General features: G+C 47.0%; 1 pseudogene; it reads right to left on the reverse strand.

Moving 5' to 3' along the window:
• Positions 1 to 2,996: 2,996 nt before the first annotated feature.
• LOC114620885 overlaps positions 2,997 to 12,540 on the reverse strand; it is a 26,556-nt pseudogene continuing 17,012 nt past the window's right edge.

The raw sequence follows: 12,540 nt of genomic DNA on the forward strand, positions 1-12,540 counted from the left end.
TTTCTGGCAACTTATTTCTATGAAGGGCCAGATGGTATGTATTTCTGGTTCTTTAGAACAGTCTGTCCCTGTGACAAGAACTCAACTCTGTCCCAATAGCTCAAAAGCCACCATTCAATCTTCAGACAACGGATGTAGCTGAGTCCTCCCTGTATTTACACAAACAGGTCACTGTATCTGGTTTTCTAACCCTGGTGTCTGGTACAGCCCAATACTCTTGATCTTGGTGTCTTGAACGTTTAAGGCATAAAGCCAAGCTTTTGATATCGAAAGCCTGCTTTCTTCCTCAAGCCCTTCATATGTGTGTGTGTGTGTGTGTGTGCACGTTCCTGTGTGTATGCATGTATGTGTGCATTCCCGTGTGTGTGACGGTTATTACCAGTTACAAAATTTGACATGGTATTAGACTTTGGTGGTTAGGAGCTGAGAATCTATCTATCTATCTATCTATCTATCTATCTATCTATCTATCTATGTATTTATTTATTTATTTATTTATTTATTTATTTATTTAGCAGCTGTTGCTCTCCAGATAGCTGCTGAGCTGTGAACTATGGAAATAGTGAGTTGTATTCTCTTGTATTCTCATTTTTTTTTTCAGTACTTAAAGCTGGTCATGCTGGTTCTTTTGGCTCCTTTGTTTTGTTTTGAGACAGTGTCTTATACAGCTCAGGGTAGCTTCCAGCTTGTGGTCTTCCTGCTTCTGTCTCCTAACTGTTGGCTTTTAAGAAAGTTACCACACCAAGCTTCTTTCTTCTTCATTTGTTTTCTTTTTTTCTTTTCTTTTCTCGCTTTCTTTCTTTCTCTCTTTCCTTCCTTCTTTCCTTCTTTCTTTCTTTTTGAGACAGAATGTCAAGTAGCCCAAGCTAGCCTCAAACTCTATACAGTTGAGGATGACTTTGGACTCTGGATTTTCCTCCTTCCCTCTGAAGGCTGAATTATAAGCTTGTTAGACATGCAGGTTCTTGGGCCTATCCATCTGGTAGAAACCACATCATGGGTCTAGCAATTGCAGCTTTAGAATCCCTCTGGGGAATCCTGGAGTGCCTCTACGTGCTGCGCTGAAGCTCCACCCAAGCCCCGTCCTGCTGTTTATAACCCATTCTTTTTTTTTTTTTTTAAGATTTATTTATTTATTATATATGAATACACTGTAGCTGTCTTCAGACACACCAGAAGAGGGCATCAGATCTCATTATAGATGGTTGTGAGCCACCATGTGGTTGCTGGGATTTGAACTCAGGACCTCTGGAAGTGCAGTCAGTGCTCTTAACCACTGAGCCATCTCTCCAGCCCCTATAACCCATTCTTTCTTTTTCTTTTTTTTTCAATTTCTTTTCTTTTTAATATTAATTTTTATTTTATGTGCATTGGTATTTTGCCTGCAAGTATGTCTGTGTGAGGGTGTCAGATCTTGGAGTTACAGACAGTTGTGAACTGCTATGTGGGTGCTGGGGATTGAACCCAGGTCCTCTGGAAGTGCAATCAGTTCTCTTAACCACAGAGCCATCTCTCCAATCCTCTCCCTTGCTTTTTCTTGCCTTCATGGTTTTTAAAATTGGTTTCGAAAAGATTTTTTTTGTTTCAATATGGTATATTGTGATGGGGTTCTCTCCCTCATCTATTCCCGGATCTTCCCACCTCCCCACCCATTCAACTCTAAGCTCTGTCTGTCTGTCTGTCTGTCTGATACACACACACACACACATACACACACACACACACACACACACAAAAGAAAACACTATCTTCAGTTCAGTGCTGGCCTCGAGTTTCAGAGCAGAAACATACCTCATTTGAGACAGGGGTTTGCCATTCTGTAGTGAATATCCATGAGTCTTGGGCTGTAGGCTACCCAAATGGTACCAGTTCTGTGAGGAAGAGGAGCCCACAGCTAAGGCACTGGTCCTTTGAGGATGTGGCCCTGCCTGTAGCAACCCTTCCTTTGTTTTCTGTTTGTTTGTTTTGTTTTGTGGAGATGGAGTGAATGGGAACCTGGGCAGGGTGACCACACTTTCTCCATCTTAAGCAAGTGTTCAATAAGTAGTTGGTGACTTTATGCTTTCCACTCAAACCACTCCATTTAGAAAAGAGAATATTGTTACAAAAGAAGCCATGGGAGCATTTTACAGACACACATCATTGAAGACCAACCAAGTGTTGTGAAAGGCAACAGGAGTAACCTGGAATGTCTCTGCCTTCCTGTCAACTTGGCAAATGTGAGTGTACAGAAGGGAGAAACCATCCCGTCTAGAGCCATTGGAAAGCCAGGAAGAAAGCTGGAACCCCTGAGACCACAGTCTTCCTTGTGGAGACACAATGGCGGTGTTTCATCTGAAGGATGAGTCACCTCCCACTCTCCCTCCTCTTCTTCCTCAGAGGCCAAGTCCAGCAACGAGGAGCTCCAGATGGCTCACCCACAAGTAGGTCTTCTTGCATGCTTCCGGAAGGATTAATTAGTCATCACCAAGAGTCTGAAGACCAAATCAAGAGGCAATATGGCAATGAGGGGGAGAGGGCGGGAAAGAGCTGTTTGCCAATGAGGCGAGCACAGAAGGGCCTGTGGACCACACAGATGGCATGCCACTCAAGATGGCTGGTAGAGACTGACCTGTCGTGTGCTAGGCTCCAGCTCCGTGATTCACAGTCTGGCTACATTCTAGAATCATCTCGGTTGATCAGCATAGAGGGCTCTGAAGCTTCTCTCCTCTTCCAGTGCCTTTCCCCTCTGCCCTGCCTCCTGAGATCCCCACAGTCCACTCCCACTGCATCTGTGGCCTGGCCTCTTTCTCATTCCTTCCTCTAGTCCCCTGCATCACCTCCCCATCCACTCCCCTCCCCTCAGTTACTAGGCAGGCCTTCTGTTCTGCTTTATCACTGGGGACTGCCTCTGCTCACATCATCAGACAAGACAACTTGGCAGTGTTTCCTCATTGCTGAATACACTGATTTTCCTGCTACTATGTACAATCCTTTCTGGATCTCAGGGTCAAGTCTTATTCTCCTGTTCCACTTCCTGGCTGTAGAAACCAAACAAGTGCCAGGGCTCCACTGACATCATCTGCATCAGTGAAGCAGCCAGAAGAGTAGGCGCTGTGCTCCTCCACATGCCCAGCATCCCAGGCTCCAGAAGAACTATGCCCCTCCACATGCCCAACATCCCAGGCTCCAGAAGAGCTCTGCTCCTCCACACGCCCAACATCCCAGACTCCAGAAGAGCTATGCCCCTCCACACGCCCAGCATCCCAGGCTCCAGAAGAGCTATGCCCCTCCACACGCCCAGCATCCCAGGCTCCAGAAGAGCTATGCTCCTCCACACGCCCAGCATCCCAGACTCCAGAAGAGCTATGCCCCTCCACATGCCCAACATCTCAGACTCCAGAAGAGCTATATCCCTCCACATGCCCAGCATCCAAGGCTCCAGAAGAACCTGGACATGTCTGAGAGCCTAATATCAGGGCTCAAGACCAGGCTCCTCCACTTGGGAGCTCTGCTGTTTCTGCCCTGCCTTGCTCCTCTGTACTGCAATGTTAGTCGCATAACAAATGTAATGTCCATAAGTAGTTAGCGCTCGTTACAGGGTAACTGAGAGATCCCAGAAGTCTCTCTGGCAACATCACAAGAAACTGACACGTCCCGTAAGCCGCTCAGTCTGAACCAGTTATATCTTGTCGATGTAGGCATAATCCTGGCATAACCATGAAGTTGATATAAAATAAAGATTAAATTCCTGGAGAGGGTGGCTCTCTGCAACAGATGAAAACAGGACCTGGTCTGTGCCCTAGGTTCTAACTCCTCAGCCTTGTTTGTTAACTTGCTATGTAACCATTGATCAAGTTATGGAACTTCTCTGGGCTGCTTCTTCCTCCTCCTCCTTCTCCCCCTACCCCCCATGAATAAAGGGGGAGAAGAGAGATTATATTAGTGGTTTCCACCCTTGGATTTGAGAGAGACTCCTGTGGTGGGGCATCTTGACTGCGGGCTGGTTGGGAAGGGAGCTCTTTCCTGATGACCGTTCACCACCATTGCAGGCTCTCTCTGTTGTGCTTGAAGACAGATCTTTCTCTGAAGCCCAGCATGGCCTAGACTTTGCTCAGGCCTGCCTCAGGATTGCAGTTACTAATGCTCAGGGCTCAGCCTTTTAAGTGTGGGGCTATAGGTATGTGCCACCAAGCCCAGCTTCTCTGTGGTCATTTGAACGGATTGTTCTGAAATCCAGCTGTGTGTCTGGCAACTCTGCTATGAAGTTCTGTGGCCTCCTGAGCCCCATCTGTCGTTAGGGGTTGAACCTAGGGACTGTGTTGGCAAACACTTTATCACTGAGCCTCCCCAGCCCATGGTCATCCTGCTGTTCTGCCTCTCAGTGGCTCTGCGGAATCCCTGATGGAGCACTTTCAGAACTTAGTGCTTTGGAGTGCTACGGATGACCTGTGGGATAGCCTGGATTTCATCCTCAGGCACATTCCTCTGAAGTGCACTGCCACTTCCCCTCCAGGCCTCTCTGACAGCCTAAGTATTGATCTGTTCTACTTGGCAAGTATGTCTCCATTTCCAATTCTCTCTAGCAAGTGTCTCTTTCTCTGTAGGGTAAGCTGGCCTGTGGACACTGACTCGTAGCCACTAGGGGCTCTAAAGAAGGGACCATGTCCCAAAGCACATGTTCCTACAATTGTAGTCCCACCAAGACCTTCCTTTCGAGACCATCAGCTGCCTTGCTCAGCCCCGTGGGAGCCAATGTATAGCTCCACAGATGAGCTTGACACGGCCTGCAGAGGAGGACCCAGCATGCTTCCTGATCAAGGCTGTCTTTATTAAAGCTGTATACCTCTCAAGCTGTGCCAGGAACTAAATCAAAACCAGGAGGTTATGGCCACAGGGGAAAGAAGAGCTGCAAATCTGGGTCAGTTAGTGCTTCCAGGAGGCACACACAGAAATGGGATTTGGTGTGCCCAAGACAGAAGAGGAGGGAAGATCTGTGAGGGTCAAGGTACAGGGAGAGGTTTCAGATTTCAACAGAAGTCCACCTAGAAGAGGTACTGCAAGTAGTAACTGAGGCAGATGAGAAGCCGCCCCTCCCCTCCCCTCCCCCACCCCCGCCTGGGCTGAGTCTTGGGGAGCACACTGCCCCCACCCCAAGTCCTGGGAAGCACTCCCCTGGGTTGAGTCCTGCCAGCTGTTGTTTTTCATAAGTTGCTACTCTCTGAAGAAAGGCCCCTCTTCTAGAAGACCTCCAGGTATAGAGATGGTCACCTGGGTGAAGAGAACAGAATGGGCTTCCTCCTCCTCTCTCCTCCCCAGTAGGGTGCTCAGGTCCCAATTCAGAGTTTGTCACCTTGGCTCACACTCAGGGAAGCTGGAGTAGATGAGATAACATACACTTGTGATCCCAGCACTGGGGAGGCTGAGGCAGGAGCATTGCTTAAGTTTGAGGTTAGTCAGGGCTACATACTGAGTTTCAGGTCACTGTGGCTTGCACAGTGAATTCCTGGTTAGCCAAGACTACACAGTGAGACCTTGTCTCAAAACACCAAAAACTGGTAAGAGGACTCAGTGGTTAAAGACACTTGCTGCCAAGCTTGATAACCTGAGAGTGACCTTTGGAAAGGTCATGACTCCTGCAAGTTGTCCTCTGACCTCCGAACTTACTGTAGTACACCTAAACCCCTCTCCTCTATAAATTAACAAATACACACACACACACAGATACACACACACACACACACACACACACACACTATACGCTTGGTAGAGTGCTTACCTACAGAACCAGTGATGTCATTATTCGTAGTATTATTACTATTAATTACTTTTATCTTGTGGGGTGCTGGGACTCAAACTCCAGGCCCCACAGAAGTGCTCAAGCATGGAGCTGTACCTGCAGTCTCTCTGTGCTATTATTTTATCCCCCATTTTGCAAAGAAGGAAACTGAGATCCAGGAATATAAAGCAAGCTTGCGGGATTATTGAGACAGCGTTGGCAGAGCCAAGACCCACCTGCCAGAAGCCCCGACTGCAGCCTCTCAGCTCATCCCGCCACAAGTAGCATCACACACAGTCGACGTTCGACCAAGCACTGATCTCGACTGTCTCAGGCCAGGGTGAGGGATGCTGTGAATCAGGGATGTGGAACCATTTTCTTCTCTGAATCGTTCCTCCTCTCCTGCTCCGTCAGCAAGCTCACTGGCGCTCATGCACCCTCCCTGACCCTGCTGCAGCCCTGTGCTGAGGCAGTGCAGTATATCAGGACCGAATGGAAGGACAAAATCCCTCCTCCTTGGTCAGGAAGAAAGAGTGGTGGGAAACCACGATTTCGTCCAATGGTGAACACAAATGACCTTAGATCACACTAGGCCCTGTCTCTTAACAGTTCTATGCCCCCTTCCCCCATAGCATCACCTTTGGGACCAAGGTTTTGACACATGGGCCTTTGGAAGATATTTTACATCAGCCTAGATCAGTGGGCATCACATGAGTGAAAGAAGCTAAGTGTGGCTTCAGTTCTTTTTGTCCTGAAGGCCTGGAAATCCAGAACCAAGGCTTGTCCAGACTCTGACTGGTGAGGGTGGTTTCTTCCAGGTTGCATTTTCTATGTTCCCTCACATGGCAGAAGTGTCGAACATGGTCCCTATAGCCTCTTAAAAGGCCACTCATTCTTTTAACAAGGGGCTCCACCCCAGGACCAAATCATCTCCAAGATGGCATCCCTTTTGATCTCTGCACTGGGGACTAAAGTTTGATGCATGAATTTATGGTAACACAGTCATTCACCCCAGAGTGTTATGCCCATGTCACAGGGACCCCAAAGACCACCAAGGAGCCAGTCCTGATATAAACACGTAAGGGTCTTTATTACAAGTTCTCGAGAAAGGACTCTCACTGACATCATCACAGCAGGTTACAGCAAATGTGGGGATTTCTATAGGAGTCGGCAAGCTAATGCTTTAAAAACTGCATTTCTGGTGTAATTTACAGGAACCAAACAGGGGGCAAAACCACCTGACAAATAAAAGGCTAAGTTATCTATTCTCTGCAGGATGTCTCAGGTTATCTGTATGTACCTTGACCCTGCTATTGTAGCCTGACTGGCTGTTGCTAAGTGGGGTGGGGTAGGTTGCCATAGGATATTTGCTCACGTGGACTTTGAGATTTTCCTCCTGGAACTGGAGTTTAGCCCCTGGTCAGGAGGTTCTTCTCAAAACTGGAGTTGGGCTTTACCAGAGCAGATCATTGTGGCAGCTGTGAACCCTCTCCGTGCCCTATTCTCTTATCAAGGGACAGGGAAGAGTGGATGCAAAGGTAACCTTTTTGTTAGGATCTAGGTAAAACACTCAGGCCTAAATGGAATGTTAAGGCCTGGGTAACTGTTACCTGGATAGCCTGCCGTTATAAGGAAACTTTCTCATAGGTTTCTACTGTTACTAGGAAACTTCTAATGCCACGATTGATTACATATTCTGTTATGCTCTGTGCCCTTGGAAACCAATCATGATAGAAATCAGTAGAACTATTAGATAGTTACCCACAATAAGCTTGGACCCAAACCAGCCACCCAACAGCACTTCCTGCACCTTATGTATGAACTTTTACGGTATTTTGCCTTTATAAGCTGTCTTTGTGATGGACCCCAATATACGAGAGACATCTGCACCAATATAAGAAACTATTTGAAATAAGATTTCCATTTTTAGTAGTGGTCAAGTAAAGTTTAAGTTCCCAAGACCTCCCTGGGAATTGACATCCTACTTGGCAGAGAGAGACATGTATGTGGGCAATGGACACCCTGTTTGGAAAGTTAAGACATGACCGTTAGACAAGTCCCATCCTGGTAGACAAGTTAGGACATGAATATTAGACAAGGTAAGTAAGTCTTCTGCCATAGTTGAATATTCCAACCAATGGGAGCAGGCTAAATGTAGAACAAAGACGTGTTCCTAAGGAGATTCCTGATTCCTAAATCCTGATTGGTGTAATAGCTTGATACAGATATTTGTGGATTTTGGGCTTAAAAACCCTGTAGGATCTTAACTCGGGGTCATGGTTCATTTCCTGAATCTGGACCATGGCCCTGGGGGGTGTGCTCAATAAACTATCCCTGTCTGATTGAAAACAGTGTTTGTGTAGTTTGTAGGGTGATTCCTGGACCCCAGAACTTTTAAAATTTATCTGATATGTATATCCTTAAAGACACATGAGATGAGAGGTGTGTATAAACCTTCGAACTCAGTCAGGGAATTCTATTTTCTTAACTATTTACAAAATAACTATTTACAAGCTCGATTTCTGCAACTAAATTGCTAGCTCTTTAGAAATCTCTTTCTATCTGCCTTTCTACTGAACTAGTCTTCCTTTCTCTTGAACTCCTCCAGCTGCTTCTCTGTGAATCCTGCAAGTTCATAGAAAGCATCCTTGTCTCTTACAGTGTTTCTTCCATGAAGCTCTTCTAAGCAAAAAGAGAGAGTCCAAAATGAGAGCCAGCCCAAGAGGCCAAGCCCCGAAAAGGCCCCCTATACCCTCCTCTCAAAGGTTCAATTGCTATAAAAAAAAGTCTCTAGTTCCTTCCCTATACCCTTGGTGATCTGAATCACGTCTATGGAGGCCTCGAGAGGCACACCCAAACTACATCTGACAAACACAATACACAATATCTATCTAAGCTTGTATATTTGCTAACAATTAGTTTTTTATGTACAATAATCAAATATCCTAAAATAAATGGATTGTCAAAATCTGAACATGAGCTGGGCATGGTGGTGCATACCTTTTAATCCTAGCACTAGGGAAGCAGAAGCACATAGCTAGCCTGGGCTGAATGGCGAGTTCCAGACCAGCCAGAGATACATGGTAAGACCTTGTCTCAAAAAACAAACAAACAAACAAAAACAATCTGAGCACACATGGGAGGGCATCCTTGAGGTGCAGGCGGCCTGCTGTGCTTATCTCTACAGACACAGACTGAAATGTGGATCCCCTGAGAATCCAACAAAGCTACTGACTCCTCACAAAGACTACAAGCACGGTTTTAAGTGAAATCTCTTGTGACTCAGGGGACATGGAGGTCCTGAATCCAACCCCACACCCTGAGTTAGAACACTCTAAGATAAGCCATCTGTCTAAGTTGATCTCAGTTTCTTAACTTTAATGTAAGTTCCTGGAACGCTTTAATATTGCAATCCATTCTACTACTTTTCTTGCAGGCCCTGCCTTCCAGCTTCTTGTGAATTAGTTTCCCTCCTGCTGTGGAATTGTACCCAGGTCATGCCCCACCTTGCCAGCCTGAGCTACAGAATAAAATCATTTTCTCTTTGGACGTTCTGTTGAAATGACTCAAAGCCCTTCCCTTGATTCTAAGGGTAACTCCGTTCTCATTAGGAGGTTATCCCACCTTAAATAACTCCCGAATACCTGAGATGGTTCCATAATCATGGTCCGTGACATTTCCTACCAGCTTCTGCCAAAGCCCATCCCACGTTCCTGCTGCGATGGTGGTCCACGCTTTGGTGCTCAATAGACCAAGGAAAGGCAGAGACTTCTGCAGCTGCTTAACTGAGAATCATGGGTGTCATCTCACCTGTGTGCCGATGGTGGTACATGGCAGGTGTCTTAGTCACTGTTCTATTGATGTGAAGAGACACCTTGACCAAGGCAATGCTTATAAAATAGAGCAGTAATGGGAGGCTTGCTTACAGTTTTAGAGGGTTAGTTCATGATCGTCATGGTAGGAAGCAGGCAGGCACGGCTCTAGAGCAGTCGCTGAGAGTTTTATATCCTGATCTTCAAGCAGGTGACAGAGGGAGACACTGGACCTGAGTATTTGAAACCTCAAAGCCCAGCCCCAGGAACACACTTCCTCAAACAAGGCCACGCCTCCTAATCCTTTCCAAACAGTTTCACTTATGTAGACTCAAGCATTCAAAGATAAGAGCCTATGGGGCCATCCTCATTCAAACTACCACAGTGGTATGTTTTCATCTCCAGCTAACACATCACCTCCTCATGTATTGCCTGAATGATGGACATCCAGGTTCTCACTGTACCAGGATATACAGGCGAGTACCTGATCATCAGCATGCTAGACAAGCAGCACAAATACAAAACATCGATGCTTGGGAAGCTGAGGCATGTCCATTACTTGAGTCTGCAAGTTGAGGGTTAGTTTGGGCTACACTGCGAGACTGTGGATTAATGTGAATTAAAAACCGAAGCACTGAATGACAATGTCTGTAAGAGATTTCAAGCCAGTCTGCATCACGTGCCTTCCCTCCAGACCTCACGCCGCAGCTGCAGCTGACAGGGTGAGTGCAGGTGAGGTGCAGGGTCAGTGCAGAAGAGGCTTGTTCCAAAGACATCTCAGTTTCACCCTTACTCGGGACCCAGGGTTACCAAATACAGTCCTGTAACACCCCACGCAGGGTGTCTAGCTAATCAGCTGTTTCTTCTGAATTTGTATAACTGGATGGCCCACCCCCTCCTCCTGAGAGATCCCAGGCCATGTGCCCAGCTGTGCAGTGTAATAATAAGAGATCATTGGGGAAATGTGTAGTTAGGGCCAGGAGGCAGGAGTAGGCTGTGTCAAGTGGACAGAACACTGAGTATCCACGTCCAGCTCGGGAATGATGGAGAAATGACAAGCAAGGTGTCCAAGGCAAATGTCTCTCAATTCATACTTGAGTTCCAGGCCAGAACTGCTCCTCCAGACTCACCCAGGAGGAGTTGGTGGCTTACAGACAATTCTCTAGACTCCTCAATGGTGACCTTGCATCATCACCTACTACCTGCACTGCCGGCCTATAAGAGAAATGCTCACTACCCACCCCCTCCCCCTCCCTCCCCTCCCTCTCTTCCTCCTCTTCTCTTTCTCTCTTTGTTCCTGTGTGTTCTGGGCCAGCCTCTCTTTCTTTCCATCCTTCTCTGCCCCTCACCACTGTTCTCATGGCCTCTACCCTTCTCCAGGACCCCATGATAAGCCTCCTTTGTACTAGGTCTGCCCTGTGTTGTGACTTCTCAGGAGGACACCTTGGCATGGGCCCCCGACAGGTTCCTTCTTACTGCTGTCACCGCGCTGCACAGGAGTCAACCGCAATGACTGTCTATCCTGAAGGAGTCAGGTGAAAATCCTTCCCGAAGCCTGTTGTCGTCCTGTGATGTCTGATTTCTCTTTTATGTGGGGCCTGAGGGGAATGCTAATTTGCAAAGTTATTTCACAGTCTTTTGCAAAACAAGCCATCCCAGACTGGTAGCTTTAAACAGCAACAACTTTGCTGAGCAACTTCTGAGCCAGATATTTAGATTATTTACCTTGATGCAAGGAACAAAAAACACTAATAAACACCACACTCAGTCAGTTGGTTTATGGTTTTCCTCTTCAGGGCTATGGGTCAACAGTTTTGTAACTGCTAGCTACATATTCCAGGAGTAGGAAAGTGGCATCCTGTAACATGATCATGAAATAGGATCCTGTGGCATTAAGTTTTCATAAATTCCAATGACAGTGCATTCCTTACTCCTTACTCTGTTCTGGGCTCCTGAATGAAACACACACACAGCCTTTATATTTTGATATGCCTAAAACAGCAGGGGCTTCTCATACCTTGGAGCCTCAAGTTCTCTGAGACAGCTTAGAAGCCTTTGAGAAGGCCTGGCCCAGAGTTAAGCCTTCCCCTTCCTGCCTGGTGTGTACACGCCCAGAAGGGAAGCTCGGACCTCAGGACCCCATTCTCTACTGCCAATGGTAGGTACCCTAGTAGCACCTGGGTACACAGGAGATTGAAAACCACAGCAGCCGTCCTAAGCCCCACTGTTTCCTACCTGGGAAAACCTGGACTGAGAACCCCCACTGTGGACTGTGTTTTGCCTCTGCTGCAGCAGGTGCTCTGGGCACCCCAGCGGCAAGGTGGAAGTGCAGCCCAGCAGTGAGCCACCGTACAGGTGTTGAAAAAAAACGGATCCTCCATAAGAACAATAAGCGCTCTTCTGAATTGAGACAATCCTTCAGCCTTGTAACTAATGATTTTTAATAGAAAAAAATGGAAGGTGGAAAAGATGGCTCAGGAGGCGAATGTGCCTTCCACCAAGCCTGATGACCTAAGTTTGATTTCCAGTATGCACATAGTGGGAGGAGAATGTGAACTCCTAAAAGTTGTCCTTTGACCTCTATGTGTGCACACTTGGACACAATCATACACATACACATGCAGACTAACACGCACTTGTACTAAAATTATAATTGAAAAAGAAACAAATACAAAAATAGTGTATGGGAGTTCTGAGAGAGATGGCTCAGTCAGTAAAGCACCTGCCACACAAACAGGAGGGACTGAGCCTGGATTCTCAGCATCCACATGAGAGCCATGTGGTGGTGCCCATGTATGGTGGTGCTCATGTGTGGTGGTGCCCATGTGTGGGGCTGTGCACATGTGTTGTGGTGCCCATGTGTGGTGGTGCCCATGTGTGGTGGTGCCCATGTGTGGTGGTGCCCATGTGTGGTGGTGCCCATGTGTGGTGGTGCCCATGTGTGGTGGTGCCCATGTGTGGTGGTGCCCA

This window comes from Grammomys surdaster, unplaced genomic scaffold, assembly GCF_004785775.1.
Source record: "Grammomys surdaster isolate TR1022 unplaced genomic scaffold, NIH_TR_1.0 63, whole genome shotgun sequence".
Lineage (NCBI taxonomy): Eukaryota > Metazoa > Chordata > Mammalia > Rodentia > Muridae > Grammomys > Grammomys surdaster.